This window comes from Schistocerca americana, chromosome 2 (assembly GCF_021461395.2).
Source record: "Schistocerca americana isolate TAMUIC-IGC-003095 chromosome 2, iqSchAmer2.1, whole genome shotgun sequence".
NCBI classification, from domain to species: Eukaryota; Metazoa; Arthropoda; class Insecta; order Orthoptera; family Acrididae; genus Schistocerca; species Schistocerca americana.
The window spans coordinates 180,814,056-180,837,493 of record NC_060120.1 but is presented as its reverse complement, the minus strand read 5'-3'; the positions used below and the strand labels follow the sequence as shown (position 1 = coordinate 180,837,493).

At 39.8% G+C, this 23,438-nt stretch overlaps 1 protein-coding gene and 1 pseudogene across 2 annotated transcripts in view; both read right to left on the bottom strand.

Moving 5' to 3' along the window:
* LOC124596602 (protein bric-a-brac 2-like) overlaps window positions 1–23,438 on the bottom strand; it is a 528,908-nt gene that overhangs the window by 157,392 nt on the left and 348,078 nt on the right. The gene's annotated exons all lie outside the window — the stretch shown is intronic.
* LOC124597501 lies at window positions 11,701–11,818 on the bottom strand (annotated as a pseudogene).

Genomic DNA, 23,438 nt, shown 5'->3' with positions numbered 1-23,438 from the left:
ATGGGCCTTTATTTGTGCAGAGTATGCACCGTTGACCGTTTCCTGACCCGTGCATGCTTGCAGAACACACAAAACACAGCAGCCAGTATTTATTTTACTAGCTCAGTGTGTTTATCTTGTTTCGATTATCTAGCTCCCACAGACAAGGGATATGTATTCAGTGTTTTTTTATTTGGTTGCTCATCGACTATTACAGGTGGTTTGGATGGGTTTATGTTTTGTGTGGTTTGGAAATTGATGAATACTATCTTTTTGCTGTTTATAGTCTCTTTTTACAGCTCAGTTCCAGTGTTATTCTGCTTTCTATATTGCTGTCCCCTTTGAAGGGTACAGCTGTGTCGTCTACAGCTATAATGTTTCTGTAATCATTTATATTCATGCTTGGGTCATTTACATACAGGAGGAATAGCAGAGGTTTCAGTACTGAGACCTCATTATGGAAAGGGTCTTCAAGAACATAGTGTAAGTAAAGGTATAAATTGTTTCTGTACAATATGTTCGTAATAGCAATCATTAATCTGTTGATTTCTATTTGAGTTTGAAAAGGTTGCCACTGGCCATGTCATAAATGACAAAGAAGTTATTACTTTGGGAAGAAGGTTTCTGATTTCCCAGTTATAGCACATAATTTCTGTTTACTTACTCCTGATTGCTCCATATTTATATATAGTGTATTGCTGTTTGTCCTGAGGCAACAGTAATCCACATGGTATAGAATGAAGGCCTCTAAAAGTCACACTTACAATTCATCACTTTAGTAACATGAATTTTCAATCCCCGAGTCTCCAGTTATGGCACATAATATCTTTTTACTTACTCCTGCTTCCTCCATATTTATATATAGTACACTGCTATTTGTCCTGCGACAACAGTAATTCACATGGAATAGGATGAAGGCCTCCAAATGTCACACTTGCAATTTGTCGCTTTAGTAACGTGAATTTTCAATCCCTGAGTCTACATGATCATATAATTTATAATGTTCTTTTCAGTTTTTAGAATTTCCAGACTTGTTTCCTTATGTCTGCAAATAGTTTATTAAAGATATTTATACCAGATTACGGTACTCAAGCCTATACCTACAACAGCAAAATTTACACGAAAATAATCAGGCATTATTCCCAATTAGTTTCCTTAAATGATACGTTATGTCTCCTCTTTGCAACTGAAGTGATTTTTTTAGTACCGTATAAGCATACTCAAGTCTCCAGTTCACATTACTTACAGTTATGACTATCACATCATTTCAAATTCCCTCACTTGTTATTTAGAGACACTTGAATGGCATGTTTTGTTTTCACTGTGCTCAACAAAACCCAGCAGCGGCAACTATTACAGCTCAAATATGACATTATATTTAATAAAAATAATGCATTTTATGTAAGCTATAAGATGAACATGTACTAAATAATAAAGGCTTATAATGAGATGAAATATTATTACCACTCACAAAAATTGGCACGATTTGGGGTGAACTGTTGGGAACATGGAATGACATTTGATGGGAAACCACAAAATTAAAAAAAAAAAAATCCAGCATTTCTTCCAAGTTAAAGATACAATAAAAATAAAATATGTTTTGTAGTGCAAGCTCTTCTTTTTGATGCTGTTTTAATAGCTTGTGTGTCAGTTTGGTACTTATTTTTATTAAGCAGCTTCATTGTTAGGCCTCTTGTAACTTGGTGAAGTCCATTCCTGACCATTCAATTAAAGAAAAATGTGAGATGTTGATTAGGAACTGAATGTTGGGCCTGTGTATTAGTAGCCATCACATGATAGACACCAAACCATGGGTGAGACAGGAGACAGCAAAAGTGGTGAAAGCACATGAGAGTAATTAAAAAAGGGAGAAGTCATATAAAACACTGAGCTGGAGATAATGTTATGTAACTGAAATTGAGCAAAAAATTGAAATGGAGCAAAAACCCTGTGGGCCCATCAGTAACGAACAGTCCCAATGTTATACTCTGCCACTGGCATTATTTAATGCAGTATGGAGGGGCGTGGGGTCAGCACACTGTTCTCTTGGCTGTTGTCAGTTTTCATGATCTGGAGCTGCTGCTACTCTGTCAAGGTTCAGTGCACCCCGTTCCAGTCCTCCCACTGAAGAAAAATCCCTTGCAGTACCAGGGATTGAACTCAGGTCCTTTGCATAGCAGTCAACTGTGGAGGCAGACATAAAATTTTATATACATACTAATAATCAGGAACTGAAACTCGTGACACAGGCATAAGAAAAAAATAAGAGACAAATGGGAGATGTAGTGTCAAATTTGCAGGGGGTAGGAAGGGGACTGGCAATAAAAGACTAGGGGAAGGAAAGAGTATGTGGGGATGAGAAAAATTAAAAAGATTATAAGTGAAAAGGCAAGAAAGCTAGAATAAAAAGTGATAGTTGCAGTAACAACAAATTGCGCTGCTATGACAATATTCAAATTATAAGTGATAATTTATTACAGTCACAGTTTAAAATTAAGTCCAGAGAACATAAGTGATTTCAACCTATTGGAGCCATCTTCTAATCTTTAACCCCCTGCCCCGCGCAGAAGCACAAGAGCGCACGCACGCATGCACACACACACACACACACACACACACACACACAGAAAGAACTGTAGTAACTTGCTGTTTGATTATATATATATGTAGATGTTCGAGGCATGTTGGAATATAAAATTATATGAAGATTGACTGGTTATAGATTATAAGGCCACAAAGAATTATTTGTTACGAATCACTGTCTCAGTGCTGAAATACTGAACAGGAAAATGTCCAGAATGGTATCCATCTAGATGTTAATCTAAGAACTTTAGGAAACAAGTGGTATGGAATGGAGACACGCACATAAGCTTAAAAGTAACTGGTGTGCATTACAAATAATGGTGACCTTTTTGAGTTGTTTAAAGAATGACATGCTTAATTTTAAAAACATATATTCTAGGTAATATGAAATCTAAAAGTTGAAACATTTTTAAAAAATAGAACATTTTTACAGTTGATAAAACTTGATTATTTAGAATATGTTTCACAACTACATAACCTATGTAAATAAAGAATTTTCATTTCAGTTTACATTAAAAGGTACTTATAATTCAACCACTGTATTATGTGAAGGCCTTATTTAGATGTAGTAACATAACAAAATGGCCCAGATGGTCCTGTGACATGGAGGGGGTTGCAGCACTGCTAAAGAAACTAAGTGTAGTCTTCAGTTGTCATAAAGACACTGGAGAGGTGCTGTCCACACATGAATATTGACTTACATAAAAGAAAAGTAAGGAAGGCTAGGTTTACTGTCTTTTTGTTGACATGGTCAACAGAGATAGAACACAAGCTGAGAATGGAGGATAGTGAAATAAATCTGCTGAGTTCTTTTCAAAGGCAACAGAAGCACAACAGCATTTTAATTCAGCTATTCAGGGAAATCTTGGAAAAAATGTAAATCTACATGGCTGAATAGTGATTTGAACCTCATTTCATTAAAATATGAGTGCAAGGCCTCGACCAAAGCACTACCTCGCTTTTTGTTAGCATCAGCTGTCCAGCATACTGTGGGCACTGCAGGACAGGGATTCAATCGCATATTTTATGTGTTGGATGGCACATGGAACGGACAGCAACAAGCTAAAATTATCATCAGGTTGCACCACACAATACCAATAAATTTCTAGTTCTTCAAGTGGATTCAAAAACCATCATTTACATGTCTAAAAATGTTAGGAAAGGCATAGATTGCTACTCACCATAAAGATGACCCACTGAGTTGCTGGCACGCATAATGAAGAGACTGTTATACATTATAGCTTTTGGCCAAAGCCTTCTTCAGAAAAGAAAATGCATACACATTCACACAAGCAAGCACACTTCATGCTTACACGACTGCTACCACTGGTGGCTCTGACTGAAATGTGACTGTCAAGTGAACGGCAATCTGGAATGGCATGCGGAAGGAGGAGGGATAGTATGGTATGGGTGGGGGGGAGTAGAGCACTGTCTGGTGGTGGGTGCAGGGACTAGGTCACGACCCGACAATACCTCCAGGCATAGCATCAGGAGGTGGGGGAAAAAACAGGGAGCGGAAAAGGAGAGGAGCATGGAAGGGGAAAGAATGCATGGGTACATTGGCAGAGGGTGGCACACAATGACGATGAGGGATGTGAATTGGGAGGAGGTGATAGGATGGGGGGGGGGGGGGGGGGACAGAATCTGTTTGGTGTAGGGTATGGGGACAGTATGTCACCATAAGTTGAGAAGGGGACAATTTTGGGAGTGAAGAATGTGTTGTAAGGATAACTCTGAACTCTGCAGTTCAGAAAAACTGTTGTAGAGGGGAGGATCCAAATGGCCTTGGTTGTGAAGCAGCCATTGAAATCAAGCATGTTGTGTCACAGGGTGGTCTACTCTTCCCTTGGCCACAGTTTGTCAGCAGCTGTTCTTCCTGGTGGACAGCTGGTTGGCAGTTATACCAATATAAAAAGCTGTGCAGTGGTTGCAGCAGAGTTGGTACACAACATAGCTGTGTTCACAGGTGGCCTGGCTTTTGATGGAGTAAGATAATCTTGTGATAAGACTGGAATAGGAACTGCTTGGTGAGTGGATTGGGTAGGTCTTGCACCTGGGCGGTCCACAGGGATATAATCCTTCTGGTAAGGGGTTGGGACTGTGAATGGCATGGGGATGGACTAGTATGTTGTGGAGGTTGGGTGTGCAATGGAACCCCACTTTAGGAGGGGTGGGAAGGATCATGAGTAGGATGTCCCTAATTTCAGGGCATGATGATGCATAATCAAAGCCCTGACAGAGAGTGTGGTTCAGTTGTTCCAGTCTGAGGTCATACTGCATGACAAAGGGGGCACTCTTTTGTAGCTGGCTCTTTGGGGGTGGTGGGAGGATTGGGGGTGTATGGGGACATGCCATGTGAAACCTGCTTTTGGATTAGGTCTGAGGGGGGTAGTGCCTGTCTGTGAAGGAATAGGTGAGACTTTCAGCTCACTGGGAAAGGGAGTTCTTGTCACTGCAAATATGCTGTCCCTGGGTGGCCAGGATGTATAAAGGGCGCTGATGACCTCGATGTTGAGCGCCCATAAACCCCAACACACACACACACACACACACACACACACACTCACACACACACAGGATGTATAAGAGTGATTTTTTGGCATGGAAGACATGGCAGCTGTAAAAATACATGGACTGTTGGTGATTGGTGGGTTTAATTTGGACAGAGGTGTGGATGGAGCTGTCAGAGAGGAGAAAGTTAACATCCAGAAAGGTGGGACACTGTGTTGAGGAGGACCAGATGATGCAGATGGGAGAGAAGGTGTTGTGGTTGTGAAGGAATGAGGATAGAGTGTCTTGGCCCTGAGTCCAGATCATGAAGATATCATCAATGAACCTGAATCACATCAGGGGTTTGGGAGGCTATGGAGATTTCCTCTAGATGGCCTGTAAACAGGTCAGCATAGGAGGGTGCCATCTGTTAGAATGAAGTTGGTTAGAGGTATGAGGAATGAGGTAGTAGGTTTGGAATCTGAAGGATGTTGGGAAAGATAGTGTTCAGTTGTGGAAAGACCATGGATATGAGTAACACTGGTGTATTGGGAAGTGATATCAACAACAACCAGCAGGGAACCAGAAGGTAAATGGATGGGGATGGTGGAGAGTTGGTGATGGAACTGGTTGGTATATTTGATGTGGGAGGATAGATGATGGTCAACTGGTTGGAGGTGTGGGTCAATGAGGGCCCAAACCCTTTTTATGGGGGCACAATAACAAGCTGTAATGGCACAGCCAGGATTGTTGGGTTTGTGAATTTTGGGGAGCATGCAGAATGTTGGTGGGTAGGGTATCATGGGAATGAGGAGGGAAATGGATTCAAGGGAGAGGTTCTGGGAAGGGTCTAAGCCTTTAAGCAGAAACTGAAGGTTGTGTTGAAGTTCTGGGATGGGATCACTCTGGCAGCATTTATACACACATCAAAAAATGTTTTCCAACACCCCAGTTCCTGGAACTCCTGAAGATACGACATTGACTGTGGATATTGTATCACAGACACAGACCCTTCGACTGTTCGGAGATGTCACTACACCCGCCAAAGATGTAAATAACCATGCATGAGCAGCACCTATTAGACGGAGGGGGTCCGACAGCCGATCAGTTCCAGTTATTCCACCAGGAAGGAGGTACAGGTTCGTGTTGTCTGTAGTTCAACCATGCCTAGATGGTCAATACTACAGTTCAATCACATCCGCATTGTTACTTTGTGCCAGGAAGGGCTCTCAACAAGGGAAGTGTCCAGGCGTCTCAGAGTGAACCAAAGCGATGTTGTTCGGACATGGAGGAGACACAGAGAGATAGGAACTGCCAATGACATGCCTTGCTCAGGCCGCCCAAGGGCCACTACTGCAGTGGATGACTGCTACCTGTGGACTATGGATTGGAGGAATCCTGACAGCAACGCCACAATGTTGAATAATGTTTTCTTGCACCACAAGACATTGTGTTACGGCTCAAACTGTGGGCAATAGGCTGCATGATGCGCAACTACAATCCCAGTGTCCATGGCGAGGTCCATCTTTGCATTGCAACCACGGCACCATGCAGCGCAGCCTGACAACATGCCGAATGGAATCATGTTCTCTTTCACCGATTAGTGTCACATATGCCTTCAACCAGACAATCGTCAGATATGTGTTTGGAGGCAACCAGGTCAGGATGAACGCATTAGACACACTGTCCAGCGAGCGTAGCAAGGTGGAGGTTCCCTGCTGTTTTGGGTTGGCATTATGTGGGGCCGACGTACATTGCTGGTAATAGTGGAATGTGCAGCAATGGCTGCATGATACGTGAATGCCATCCTCCAACCGATAGTGCAACCATATCGGCAGGATATTGGCGAGGCATTCATCTTCATGGATGACAATTCGTACCACCATCGGGCACATCTTGTGAATGTGCTTCCTTCAGGATAACGGCACCACTCGACTGGAGTGGTCAGCATGTTCTCCAGACATGAACCCTAGCAAACATGCCTGCGACAGATTGAAAAGAGCTATTTATGGACGACGTGACCCACCAAGTACTCTGAGGGATCTACGCCAAATCGCCGTTGAGGATTGGGACAATCTGGACCAACAGTGCCTTGTTGAAATTGTGGATAGTATGCCACGACAAATACAGGCATGCATCAATGCAAGAGGTCATGATACTGGGTATTAGAGGTACTGGTGTGTACAGCCTCTGAAGTTCTCACTGTACAGTGGTACAACATGCAATGTGTGGTTTTCATGAGCAATAAAAAGTGCAGATATGATGTTTATTTTGATCTCTATTCCAATTTTCTGTACAGGTTCCAGAACTCTCGGAACTGAGATGATGCAAACTTTTTTGACCAGTGTAGGTTGACAAGTCAGACATTTGGCAGAGGCAGTCTGCCAGGTAGTCACTACGACTCATCATGACACAGGTGCAGCCTTTGCTTGGATAACTTATGGAGGTGATGTCTGGAATGCTCTTTGAGGTGCTGGAGAGCAAAGCACTCAATTTCAGAGATATGACGTATGTAGTAGGCATTGCACAGTAGCAGCATCTTGCAGAGGGAGCAGAGGTGGCTCTGAGATGCCTGTACCATGGAAATGTGTTTCTGCAGTATCAGGTTTGTGAGGGGCAGGTTCAAATGGCTCTGAACTCTATGGGACTTGACATCTGAGGTCATCAGTCCCCTAGGGCTTAGGACTACTTAAACCTAATGAACCTAAAGACATCACACACATCTATGCCCTCTGAGGGGCAGGGACTGGTGAAATTTGAAAAGTTGGAAGTCATTGTGAACGGAGGAGTGGGTTCCAGAGAAAGGAATTTTTATGACTAGGCTGTTGGGAGGGGGGATTCAATGGTTTAGGCAGTATTTAACGAACAGAACGTGGGACTGGTTTTTAGCCAGGGAAAGGAATACTTTTTTGAACTGGTGCAGAAAGATGGAGTGGTGGTCCATTGTGGCAGTGATGGCGTTAGGGAAGTGGGAAATGATGTAGGAAATGGGCAAATGAAGGTGTTGGGTGGTTGTGAGGGGAGCCTAATAACAGAAATATACTCGTAAAAATAGACAGAGGTGTGTAAAAACATGCACAAATGTGTAAAAAAAAAAAAAAATGCACAAATACTTCTTTTATGCATCCTGCATGCAACTTTGAAATTCTGAGCAATATTACCAATAAAGAAATTAAATGTATATAGAAGTGTAAACTGGGGGCTGTTTCATTGCTTCTTAATTGAATATACCCTTTAAAGCATATCTCAAAGATCCTTCCCGTGTGCTCCACTTCAAACCTCATTATATTTTGCCATTTGTAATTTTGTAGATACAAGAGTGGACCAATTTTGTTTTAATCATACTAATGACAGTCATTTGTGTATAACAGCAAATACCTTACAGTTCACAGCTACATACTACCCCTATCTACACTCTTGTTTGTAGGTATGAAATACTTTCTTGGAAACCAAGTGTACAAAATATGGCTCCAATATTAAAACTAAAGGAAGGGCCCATAAGAATAATAACTGAAAGTAATAACTGGGATCACTGTAAAAATATGTTTAAAGGGTTGGGTATTCCATTTACCTTGCACTACTTCTGATACACAAAATGTTCAAGCAACTTACGGACATGTCTTTGACAACTGCCGTTATTTCATCAAGTGCACAACCCTGTTGTTTTCAAGGGACAAATGCCATTCCCTGCCTCAAAAAGATGGGGTCTGTATTTGGCAAAACATTGGTGGTTGTCGAAGACATCACTCAGCTGCATTTTTTATTTTATTTTTATTTACACATCAAGTTCTGTAGGACCAAATTGAGGAGCAAATCTCCAAGGTCATGGAACCTGTCAGTACATGAAACTACAATATATGAGTAATAACAGATAAAAATAAAATGTTTATAAACCCAAAAAAAGTCAATCCATAAGTTTAAGTAAATGCAATCAACAATACAACAAGAATCAGCTTAATTTTTCAACGAACTCCTCGACAGAATAGATGGAGTGACCCATGAGGAAATTCTTCAGTTTTGATTTGATTGCATGTGGATTACTGCTAAGATTTTTGAATCCCGGTGGTAGCTTATTGAAAATTGATGCAGCAGAATACTGCACACCTTTCTGCACAAGAGTTAAGGAATTCCGACCCAAATACAGGTTTGATTTCCACTGAGTATTAACTGAGTGAAAGTTTCTTACTCTTGTGGATACGCTAATATTGTTAACAAGAAATGACAGTAAGGAATATATATAATTAGAGGCCCATCATCTGGCAGCATTTTTTATTTTATTTTTATTTACACGTCAAGTTTCGTAGGACCAAATTGAGGAGAAAATCTCCAAGGTCATGGACTCGTGAACAGGGGTCGACAAGAAGTTCGTGAACTTACACCACTTATTGCCCGAACCGCCCATTTCTGAGCCAAAAATATCCTTTTAGAATGGGGAGAGTTACCCCAATTTACAATACCATATGACATAAATGAATGAAAATAAGCAAGGTAGAATAATTGTCGTGTCGAATGATCACTCACTTCAGATATGTTTCAAATAGTAAAAATTGCAGCATTAAGTCTTTGAGCAAGATCCTGAATGTTGGCTTTCCACAACAGTTTACTATCTATCTGAACACCTACAAATTTGAAATGTTCAGTTTCACTAATCATATGTCCATTCTGTGGAATTAAAACGTCACGTTTTGTTGAATTGTGTGTTAGAAACTGTAAAAACTGAGTCTTACTGTGATTTCTGTAAGTTATTTGATCATTCCATTTACCAATCAACAATGCATATTAAGAAATCTATTATTCATTACATGGTCATTTATGATCATGCCATAAGAGGAAGGAAAAACATTTTCTATCAGATTAGAAAACTGCCAATTCTGAGCAACACCATCTCTGGCACTGATAATGGCCTCAATTTTGGAAAGAAGAGAGTTCACAAATTTCTTCAGAGTTGCCTATCCAGCTGAAGCCACTCACTGATGATTACATCCTGTACATTTATCAAATTGCAGGGATGTTGAGTGCTATATTACAACTGCTGTTTCCAATAATCAGAGACATTTTCTGTTGAATTAAAACCAAGTGATTTAGCATGTCAGTCAAGATGCCACATGGCATCTTCAGTGTTCATCAAACTGCAAACGGATTTGTGCGGTCCTGTGAACAAGAGCGTTGTCATCTTGGAAGACAGGAGTGTCCACAGCATACTCATCATGAAGAGGTAGAAGATAGGGCAGCAACTGTCACAAAAATTAAACAAACATCTTGGTTCTCATTCACAGTAATCTGAATGTGTGAGTCAAAGTCATGGTAAGAAAAATTCCCCAAAAACATTACAGAACTACCTCTGACATGAACTACATCCTCTCCACACTGCAGGCTAAATGCCTCAGTGGATCATTGATGAATTTGAGGACTTTGCATCATATGAAGAGGCAAAATTGCAGCTCCTCGGATCACACTACATGTCTCCAGATGGCTACTTTCCAGTTCCTGTGTTGTTTAGCCCACTGAAGACACCTAGTTTTATGTGCTGCTATGAGCAATGGTCTTTTGTGGGATACCAGTCTTCAGCTGTCCAAGGCATGCACTTCCGTTTTTGGGTTTGAAATCGATTGTCATTGACAAGATACTACACTCACCTTTAGTACCCGTTAATTAGGATATTCTTACAATCACTGTTCTTATGCCATGTTAAATGGCTACTAGTGGTACACCATTCTTGTAAACACATTGGACAACCTGCATCGATTCACTGACAAATCACGATACTTCATTCACTCTGATGTCATGGGCACTTCCAAACATGAAACTCCTTTTTGCCGTTCTGTCATTTTTCTGTGTTGATCCAACTTGTTGTGCTGATTCTATACAGCTGACTGGCACATACACACCACTTCATTATCATGACTTACACCTGTGGTAGATGGTCACATGACTACCTGGTAGCAGTTCTATGGCACCTACTCTCCTCCAAAGTAACCACTGACCTCATTTAATGGGATGAGTAATACTTTGGCTGGTGAGCTTACATACTACACAGTAAACTATCACACAAATAACACTACACTGAGGTGACAAGCGTCATAGGATACCTCCTAATATTGTATCGGACCTCTTTTTGTCTGGCATAGTGCAGCAAATCGATGTGGCATCAACTCAATAAGTCGTTGGAAGTTCCTGCAGAAATATTGAGCCATGCCACCTCTACAGCCACCCATAATTGCCAAAGTGTTGCCGTGCAGGATTTTCTGCCCAAACTGATCTCTCGATTATGTCCCAGAAATGTTTGATGGGATTCATATCAGGCAGTCTGGGTGGTCATATCATTTGCCTGAATTGGCCAGAATGTTCTTCAAACCAGCTGCAAATAACAGCGGTTTGGTTGCATGCAGCATTGTCGTCCACAAAAATTCCATCATTGTTTGGAAACATGAAATGCAAATATTTAAGTAAAGCAGTCTTCAGGCCACAAGTGGCCCATCGGGACCATCTGACCGCTGTATCATCCTCAGCTGAGGATGAAGATAGGAGGGGCATGTGGGCAGCACACCGCTCTCCTAGTCATTATGATGGTTTTCTTTGACCAGAGCCGCTACTATTTGTTGAGTAGCTCCTCAATTGGTATCATGAGGCTGAGTGCACCCCAAAAAATGGCAACAGCGCATGGCGGCCCAGTAGGTCGCCCATCCCAGTGCTGACCATGCCCGACAGCATTTAACTTCAGTGATCTGACGGGAACTGGTGTATCCACTGCGGCAATGCCGTTGCCCACAAATGTTCAAGTACTAAGTGCAAATGTTCTCGAAGAAGTTCACTTGGACCAGAGGACCCAGTCCATTTCATGTAAATACAGCCCACGCCATTACGGAGGCAGTCCTAGCTTGCACAGCAGCTTGTTGACAACTTAGGCACATGGATTTCTGGTGTCTGTGCCACTCACGAAACCTACCATTGGCTCATACCAACTGCAATCTAGACTCATCTGACCAGGTCACAGTTTTCAATTCATCTAGTATCCAACCCATATGGTCACGAGCCCACGAGAGGCACTGCAGGTGACATCATGCTCTTAGCTAAGGCACTTCTGTCAGTTGTCTGCTGCCATAGCCCATTAATCTTAAATTTCACCACACTATCCTAATGGATACATTTGTTGTATGTCCCACATTGATTTCTGCGGTTATTTCATGCAGAGGTGCTTGTCTGTTAACACTGACAACTCTACACAAACATTACAGCTCTTGGCCGTTACGTGAAGGCTGTGAGCCATTGCATTGTCTGTGGTGAGAGGTAATGCCGGAAATTTGGTATTGTTGCCACTCTTGACACTGTGGATCTTGGAATACTGAATTTTCAAAGGATTTCTGAATTGGAATGACCCATGTGCCTGGCTGCAACTACCATTTCGCGTTCAAACTCTATTAATGCCCGTTCTGCAGCCATATGCACTTCAGATTCTTTTCACATGAATCACCTGAGTACAAATGACAGCTCCACCAATGCAGTGCCTTTAATAACTTGTTTATGTGATACTACCGCCATCTGTATATGTGCATATCATGGCTTTTTCAGATATTTTTGGCCAAAAACAATTCTGTAATGATGCCGCAGACTCAATATTTACTGGAAGTGGCCCCATATGATTTTTATCTGTTCCAAAAGAAAGAAAATTTTAAGGGACCGTCATTTTACAAGAAAAGTTGAGGTTAAAACCACATCAGTGTGAGAATTAAATGCTATCTCGAAGATCGAGTTTGTAATGGAACTGGTCAGTAGAATGAGATTTTCACTCTGCAGCGAAGTGTGCGCTGATATGAAACTTCCTGGCAAATTAAAACTGTGTGCCCGACCGAGACTCGAACTCGGGACCTTTGCCTTTCGCGGGCAAGTGCTCTACCATCTGAGCTACCAAAGCACGACTCACGCCCGGTACTCACAGCTTTACTTCTGCCAGTATCTTGTCTCTTCCTACCAAACTTTACAGAAGCTCTCCTGCGAACCTTGCAGAACTAGCACTCCTGAAAGAAAGGATACTGCAGAGACATGGCTTAGCCACAGCCTGGGGGATGTTTCCAGAATGAGATATTGGCAGAAGTAAAGCTGTGAGTACCGGGTGTGAGTCGTGCTTCGGTAGCTCATATGGTAGAGCACTTGCTCGCAAAAGGCAAAGGTCCCGAGTTCGAGTCTCTGTCGGGCACACAGTTTTAATCTGCCAGGAAGTTTCATGGTCAGTAGAGATCAGAAACAGCAAGGGCATGTCTAATGTTCGAATTGCATATATAACAATTCAAGGTACCACCATTACATCAGTAGTGATGGGCTCCCTTCATTCTTGTTGCACTTCTGTGAGCATGAGAACTGTGGCTGCAGTCACTTCATACTCATTGACTTGTTCTTTCTTACTAAACCACACAGGTGTGTAAGGGTAGTTGTGAATTATTGTTAGTACTGTTAGTACAGAAGGTGAGTACACAACTTGCTGTTGTAAAGTAACACTGACAAGGCAAAGTGTCTGAGTGTCGGGATCAGATGGTGTTTAATGAAACTGTTTTTTGTGAGACTGTGGAGGGTATAGCATGAAAATTAATGATGCAAAATCCTCAATGGCAAATGTGTTCCATTAGAGGAGAAGTGAAACCTGGAATAAGTTTCACACTGTAGTTCATGCTTGAGATGAAAAATATACAAATTTTGTCCAATGCAAACAAAATATTTGTATTCTTATTTATTCTATATCCACCATGAGAAAATATACATGCTGTGTGAAATGAAAACTGGGTATAGAAAACATTACTGTAATATCCCTGCGACAAGAAAGTACGCTATTTCTGTGCTCATTTGATCCTGGCAACTTGCAAGTTGTGTAGTGTACCATTCATTTCTGCAATTTATTTTAACAATTATTCACAATTTAGAGATTGCACTTCAATCTCATGTCATGTTTTCTGATACTGTCGTAACACTCTCAGTAACATCTCAAAAGTGTGTTTATGTCATTGTAAATATTAGACATTCTCCGAATAGGTAGTAAATAATAAAACAAATTTACAGAAGTCTCAAAACAAGTTTTACCTACTTAAACGTTTGTATAAACACAACAATAATCACTGCTAACAAATCAGTTGTTACATTGGTATATAACTTACTTCTGTCATTTAGGTAGGTTGGACATTTTGTGACATTTCAGCTCGCACTTGAGAATGGCTGTCAAGCAACAATCATGATTATGCAAAATAAATTAGTAGTAATTTACAGTTTAATGGCAGAAATTTCTTTCAAGTCATTTGTGTGTGTAGTGGGACTGCTGCAAGTCCGTGGTTACACTTGTGAATTTGTGTACTTCTCTCCTTTCTGAGCAAGCTGAGTCCACTTGTATCCAGCATCAAACTCAGGTAACAATTTGGCTGTGGTAGAGACTCAAGAGTCGAGTCTATGGGCACATAGAGCTGGCAAGTTGGGAGATAATGTCACAGTGCTCGCTGGTGTGTTTGCAGCAAATATAGGGAGCTCATTTCTGACCTCTACTGGTCAGTGGTCTGATACATATATTTAATTCATGTAACATCTTCGATCATCTTTGGTTGTTTTGGCGGGAAATGAGTTGTAAAGTAACATGAGTTGTAATCTGACATGCACTGAAGTCAGAAATGTTTATGGATGACATTATGTTGTGTCAAAAAAATGGCTCTGAGCACTATGGGACTTAACTACTGAGGTCATCAGTCCCCTAGAACTTAGAACTACTTAAACGTAACTAACCTAAGGATATCACACACATCCATGCCCGAGGCAGGATTCGAACCTGCGACCGTAGTGGTCCCTTGGTTACAGACTGTAGTGCCTAGAAGCGCTCGGCCACTCCGGCCGGCTATGTTTTGTCAGTTAAATGGATTTTGTGGAGATTTACTCTGACAGAGTTAAAATATTGGAGCTGTAAATAAAATCAACTTTTCATTTACAAACATATATAAAAGAAAACTGAATTCTGTAATTTGTTCTAAAGGGTAAAAATGTCGTATCTTCAGATGACTGTGCCAACTGTGAGAACATCGAGGAAAAAAATAATTAATGTAAGTAAAATATTATTACAATTTTTGAATTATATTACCATTGTGCCAATTACAGAAAAGGTTAGAAGGTCCAGAAGTGTTTTGGGGTCTGGAAAAAGTGCTGATATATGTGTGTAATATCTAGTGGAAAATTTTGGGAGATAACATTCATGTAGATGAATAAATAAAGATGTTTCCAAGAGACAAAATTCTTATTATTTTTAACACTCTTCTTATATAGTAGTAAACTCTTTTAAATGGTAAAAGAAATATGTGTAGATTCAATGGAGTTAGTGGTATAAGAAGAGGTCTCATTTTAAAGTAAGACTGAGACTATCTACTCTTTAAAAATGCCATTATGACCTCTGCCCACCACTGCTTAGTGGCATTGCAGGCATGTGATGCAGTAAGGAAAAAAATGTAATGAGAGTAGAGATGGATGGGGAATCATTCAAGTGACAATGCAGGCTCCAAATGGGGAAATCCACTGACATTTGTGTCACTGACAAAGGGCAGACTGTTATAGGTCCACACCTGGTGAATATGAAAGTGGTTGAAGGATGGTGAAACCATGAGTAGGTGGCAAGGTGTTGGGCATCCATACATCATCATGGGACACGTAGGTCAGAGGGTTGCACACTAAGTAAAGCAGTATAGGTGACGCTCTGTGGCAGATTCGATGACAGAGTACAATGCTACTGGAGGCACAAGTGTTTGAAGTAAACCATCCAGCACACATTGTTGAACATGGGACTCCACAGTAGATGGTGTCTATGTTTACAGACGTTGACCCAACAACTTTGTCAGTTACAATAGTGGTAGTCATGGGATCAGCAAGATTGGACTATGGATCAATGTAAATGTGTTGTGTGGTTGAGGAAACAAAGTTTCTTTTTACACCAGGTCACAAACAGCTGATATAAATTCAATATATTGTGTGCTGTAGCTGTACAGATTTGTTGCACAATATGCTCTTCATACAGACTGATTCCAAGCATTTATGCAATTTTCTGCAATCCTGTGGCTCTGCATACTTAATTTTTGACAGTTTTCTTGTGTTCAATAATTTGTACATCTGTAATTCAATAATATTGTCTCAGTATGATACTGGGGTGTGATGGATAAAACAAACAAAATGAAAGGCATGTACAGCTGTCAACCTAAATGAATGGCTGTCCGCTAACTGTGTTCAAGAGCAAAGTTTATCACCTAATGACTGAACATGCCTAAAACTTTAACAGCTGTTTCACAACTCATGGAATACACCTTCCCACCACTCCCCCCACCCCTTCCCAGTTTCTGTGAATTGCGTATGGCAATTATCTTCCTAATACATCCTTCTAATTTCATACTCCTCCTTTCTTCAATCTCTGCTAGTTCCTGTCAAGCCCCCATTTTACAGTTACCTGGCAGAGAATAGCCCAAGATTATACCAGCTTGAGGAATTTGCTAAAACCTATATCAGTATCTGATTTGAAGATGCCCCAGCACTTTATGACAGAATTGGCTATTGCTGGTGATGATGATAACTTGGCATAATTTTCTGCATTCACGTTCGACAGTATGAATTACATTAGTCTACATCTACACTCTGGAAAACAGTGTGAAGTACACGGCAAGGGACACTTCCTATCATATTTGTTAATAGGGCTTTTTCTCATTCAGTTCACACATACGGAGTCTGAGAATAATGATTGCTTAAACACTTCTGTGCACACTGCAATTAGTCTAATCTTGTCCTTGTGACCGCTAAAGAAGGAGCCTGCATAATTTTCCTAGCTTCATTACTTAAAGTTGGGTTTTGAAACTTATTAAGAAGGCTTTCACAGAATAGATGACATCAGTCTTCAAACATCTGACAGTGCAGTTTTTTTCAGCTCTTCATGATGCACTCCAAGGGTCAAACAAACCGGAGATTATTTATTCTGTCTTTCTTTGTACACATTAAATTTCTCAAGTAGTATTATTTGGTATGGGTCCCACACACTTGAGTCCTATTCTAGGATGGGTTGCATAACTGTTTTGTATGCAATCTCCTTTTCAGACTGATTACATTGCCTTAATATTCTACTAATGCACTGAACTTTGCCCCCTGCTTTATCTATGACTGAGCTTATGTGACCATTTCATTTCATACACCTACAAATTGTTACACCCTGATATTTATATGAGGTGGGTGACTCCATCTGTGACTCACTGATAATATAGTATGTTTGTTTGTTTACATTTTTGAACTTTAAAGCAAGTCACCAGCCTTTGCACCTGTTTGAAACCTTATCAAGATCTGACATGCTCAACTCCCTTAGTTCCATGAAAACACAACTTCTCTGACAGAATCTCATGAACAACACAACTAATATCTTGGTTAAGCTATACAGAATCTCAGCTGATGACACAATATGATGTTTAATTAGTAGATAAATGTCTGTAAGGGTGAAGGATAAGGAGACACCAAGGTGGAACCTTGGTTAAGTATATTAGCAACACAAAAATTTAGAAAATCGTTAGATCAGGGAGATCAGACAATAGTTATTGGCCTGTGCATACTCAACCTATTATAGAGAGGTGTTATAATGGCATCAGTTTCAGAGTAGCCTCCCTGTGAAGTGAAATAATACTAAACAGACACGTGACTGATTATTTCAATAAAACAGTTCAAAAAGTTTTCAACTTTTATTTCTATAAGACTGTACACTCACTGAAGATTACAGTATATAATAATTTCTTTTTAATGGATTGAATTGTCTGGACATACAATCCAAAGATTTTTAATAAAGATTTAAAATCTTTCTTTAAAGCATAGAAATAAAATAAATTCAGTTCTTAAAAATGATTGTCTGAAAACTGTTTTGTCACATTCAGCTGTAGGTTCCTGTGTTGATTGGATAACATCTTTACAAACAAGGAAGAAATAACATGCACTATGGATGTGGGTATAAGCTATGCACTCTGGTCAAATAAATTCTCTAATCTACTGTTTTTTTTTATGATAACAAAATCACCATTCAGTCAATTACTAAATTTCTGCCTGGCTCTGTAGGCATCTGCATTAATGTTGCATGAAAAATGACCACATTTTTTGCCTTACAACTATGTTGGCCAGAGAGAAAAAAATCTCAAAATAGACATTTCTATCACTGCCTCTTCTGGGCTATAAAAGTCATTACTACACAAGCATTTGTGAATTGTAGGACAAGAAAATTTTCACCATCAAACTCTAACAAGTACAGATTTTGAATTATTTACAAAGAAATGTGTTCACTCAGTTATGAATAAGATAGAGGAAGAGAGAAATACGCATTCAGACTGAGAAATTAACATTTATCAGTTTTGCTTCTTTCTGCAATAAAATGTTAGAAGGGTTCAATCATAATCACAGATTAGATTGAAGACCATAGTACATTTACATGAGAGTTTATAATTTGGAAATTAGAATTTTCCAGTTCAATGCAAAGATACAACAATTAAGTTTATAAACACTGTTTATAGCTTTACAATTATTTCAATTCTGTTCTTTGTAGGTTTAAGGCAATGTTTCAAACCTTTTCATGTCTATTCAACTGTGACTAACCAACCTTCAGGAGGAAGGTGTATGGTAACCCTCTTTGAATAGCAGGTATTCACAGGCAAGCTGCTGCAGATCCAGTCTACTCTAACAGGTGAAAACAGACATCATACACAACAGTTTACTTAATATTGCCAGAAGTGCAATTTCATAAAAACAGAACTGTTTTGTATCAACAGTTAACTTCATTTATCAATACCACACACTCAGAATAAGTTTAAATTTAACATCAAAGCAAAACTGGCACTAGAAACTGTTATCAGAATTCAATTACAACTGTTGAAACTAATAGCAGAAACTGAGATAGTATGACAAGCAAAGTAAAAGAGATCAGATGGATATGTGATCTGAGCTTTTGCACAGTTAAAGGTGGTGATGGTGGTTGTATCCCAGCTCCTGCTTTTCTAGTGGTTCACACTCCACTTGAGCTGTACCATTTAAGTTTGAAGTACATGTTTTTCTGAAAACTTTTAGGAGAAAGGACTACATTTTTAATCAGCAAACATAATACAATAATGGATAGCCCATGATAGAAGATACATAATGGTATGATGATGAACCTGCTATCACTATACAGAGAATATTTTTAATTCATGTGGACATGAAAAACTAATGATGATACTGATCATGTTTAAAGTTTCTCTCTTTCCAGGTTACTCACACACAGACGTATTAGTACCTAGGGTAAACTGGAAAGGAAGAGAATACAGAATTCAGAAATGGAGAGGAAAGGAGTCAGATGAGAAACTTTGGAAGAAAACTTTTTTTATAAGGCACAACTGTGACAGTTATCAATATCAACTGAAATACATAAATAACTGTAACCAGATACTTCATTTATTTGTCCATTATGCATTTCTGAGGATTAAATTTCTAGCATCAAGTGAATTTATTTAAAACAATGAAACATACATGGTTTCTAAATATGATTTACTGAACAACATGTGTGTAATATAAATACGATTCAGTAAAGGGCCTACGAATACTGGAAGGTATTATATTGCTGTCTGCCCCCGATAGCTGAGTGGTCAGTGTGACGGATTGCTGTCCTACGGGCCTGGCTTCAATTCCCAGCTGTGTCGGAGATTTTCTCCGCTCAGGGACTGGGTGTTGTGTTGTCTTCATCATCATTTCATCTCCATTCAGCACGCAGGTCACCCAATGTGGCGTCGAATGTAATAAGACCTGCACCAAGGTGACTGGACCTGCCCCGCAAGGGGCCTCCCGGCCAATGGTGCCAAACTCTCATTTCCATTATATTGCTATGTACAAAAGCAACAAAAGTTTACATGTAACTACAAAGTTGCATAAAAGCCATGTACTAAATAGTTTCGTTTTAGCCTTTTGCTGGCAGACAGTGCCACTTGTTGATTAGAAGAGATATGTGTAGAAATGACCAAAAATAAATATTTAAAAAAAATTTTAAGTTGCAAAACCTACTGTGTCATTAGTTCATCCATGATTAATATTATATTAATTTAAATAAATCCACCGCATGATGGGTTACAATGCACTGATAAGCATACTGGAAAGATGAATAAAAATGACTGGTTACATCATTTCAGGTTTTCTTGCATCCACAGTCATGCAATATTTCAGAAACTGTTACATTTTCCACTTGGACTGTTATTAAATATATTTATTCATGATTCCGACTCTGGCCTATTACGCATTTCTCAAATGACAGCTCACTGTGAAGTGCATCAGTGCATAACTGAAAGGAACATTGTCATTTCTTGAGTGACTGGTTACAGTTATATGTATATTTGATACAGGAAGCTAAAAATAAAAGTATGATAAGGCTAAAATAGTATGGGGTAATGGGACTGGACCAAAAGCATGTGTTGGGGCAAGAGACTGGATGGGAATGAGCTGTGCACCATCTGCAGAAAATAAGAATCCAGGATTATACACTGAAGGGAAAAAATCACAACACCAAAAAATAGTTAATGTAGAGTAATTAAATTTTTGGAATGCATCTGTCTAGGTACTATATTGAAGTGATTAACATTGCAATACCACAGGTGACAGTAAGTGCAAGACAAGCTATTGAAAATGTGAAATGCTGGTACATTAATAGCCAGTGCCATTGCCCAAATGTTGAATGAAAGCATGCAAACTTGCGTGTATTGTTTTGCACAGGTGCTGGATGTCAGTTTGTGGGATGGAGTTCCATGCCTGTTGCACTTGGTTGGTCAATACAGGGACAGTTAACGGTGTTTGTAGATGATGCTGGAGTTGTCATCTGATAATGTCCCATATGCGCTCGACTGGAGACAGATCGGTATGTGGGTGAGCGTTATCCTGTTGGAAAACACCCCCTGGAATGATGTTCACGAATGGCAGCACAACAGGCTGAATCACCAGACTGAAGTACAATTTGCAATCAGGGTGCATTGGGTAACCACAAGAGTGCTCTTGCAGGCATATGAAATTGCACCCCAGACCATAAGTCCAGGTGTAGGTCCAGTGCATCTAGCATGCAGACAGGTTGGGTTCAGGTCCTCAACTAGCCTCCTTCTAATCAATACATGACAATCAGAAAAACACAACAATCTCCACCCTGCTCTCTGAAGAACTCTCGCTTGACACCACTGAAGTCACAAATGGTGGTGGTTTGTGGTCAGTGGGATGCACACTACAGTGGGTCTGGCTCAGAACTGTCCTTAAATTAACCAATTTGTAACAGTTCATTGTGTCACTGTGGTGACAATTGCTGTGGAATTTGCTGCTGCAGATGCAATGTGATGCAACAGAGCCATATACTAAATACAATGGTCTTTCTTCTCGGTAGTGCCATGTGGCCATCTAGTTTTTAAATCGTAATTACAGATATTTGAAGAAAACACATACAATTATGAATTCATACCTTTTTACCACATGGTGTGGTTTTTCTGATATTTGTGTTTCTACAGTGACTGCTTTGTTTCACAGTTTGTCATCTGCAACCACTTACACCTTAAAGCGGATAAATTGTTTAAGCAAAAATTACGATTTGAAAATTGTTATTTCTATGCCTGAAATTAATTAATTCTCCATGTGTGTGTGTGTGTGTGTGTGTGTGTGTGTGTGTGTGTCACTTACATTTTCTTTTCCTCATCTTCATCACTGTCAAACACTATATATTGAGCAGTCACTGTCACTATTTCACTGTTTACCAGCCGTAAAAAAAACATGGCGGACAGTGGAACAGTTGAAGTTATAAAAACAAGATGGTTGACAGTGGAACAGTTGATGGTGTTCCTGGCGACTGTTCTGAATCTTTCAGACAAGTCTGTGCATTTGTGTGTGTGTGTGTATGTGTGTGTGTGTGTGTGTGAAAGTGGAGGGGGGGAGGGGCAGAGAGAGAGAGAGAGAGAGAGAGAGAGAGAGAGACAGAGAGAGAGAGAGAGGGGGGGGGGGAGTGTGACAGTAGGTTTGAGGATTTTTTTTGGGGGGGTTGGGGGTGGGAGGTGGGGGAGCACTCTATAGGTTGGTCTTGTCTAATAATTCCTTGTGAGGGCAGAGAACAGAGTGCTGTTGCAGAGAGCTGTGTATTCATTTATCACTTGTTTGCCTCCCACTATGATTTTTTGTATCTGATAATTTTCGTTAATTATTAGTTTTTGTGTGGGACTGTTAAAACATTTGAGAATTTTCAAATCAGTATTGATGTTTGTTGGGTTATGTTTCTTGTCCATAAGGTGTTCAGAAAATGTGGAATGACAGCTCTTACTTTTTAATGCTCTTCTGTGTTCTGTGTATCTGGTATTAAAGTTTTTGCTTGTCTGCCCTACATAAAATGATTTGCAGTCTTGACATGTTAGTGGGTAAATACCAGATGTGTTGTGTTTGTCTGTGCCTGTGTTGGTTGTCCTTAGTTTTCTCGGTGTTGAGGTGTCTGTCCTGTAGACTATTTTTACCCCTTGTTTTTTTGAGTATGTTGCCTATTCTGTGGACTGCTTTGTTGTTGTAGGTGAGAGTTTTTACAGCTGGTAAACAGTGAAACAGTGACAATGACAGTGACTGCTCAATATATAGTGTTTGACAGTGATGAAGAAGAGGGAAAAGAAAACCTAAGTGAAACATAATGAAAATACACACACACACACACACACACACACACACACACACACACACACACACATAATTAATTAATTTCAGGCGTAGAAATAACAATCTTCAAAAAATAATTTTGGCTTAAACAATTTATATACTTTAAGGTGTGAGTGGTTGCAGATGACAAACTGTGAAACAAAACAGTCACTGTAGAAACACAATATATCAAAAAAACCACACCATGTGGTAAAAAGGTATTCATAATTGTGTGTGTTTTTTTTTCCCAAATATCTATGATTACAATTTAAAAACTAATAGTTACATGTATACCAACAGTAAAGAACATTCTTTATCTTTAACAGTCATAAACTAAATACCCACTGAAGATGCTGCAACTGCAGTGAAACATGTTTGGGTTAAAAAACAAAACTGTGTTTTATTAAAGGCAGACCCTATCCAAAAAACATATGTATTGTTAAAGCAAACAAGGAAACAAGAGCTTCAACCCCAAGATGATTAATGGTGTCTTTGTCACAGTAAAGGCATTCTTGACTAACATCAACTCACTATGTTCAGTCTCAAAGATAACAAATCCTCGTGACCATTACAATGTGTATTTAAAGCAAACATGATTTGCATCCTCATAGTGGCACTACTAGTGCTACTCTTACTCGATTTGCTTGATGTTTGAGTAGTCATAATCTTTTGGATGTAGAAACATGCCTACCATCTTTCAT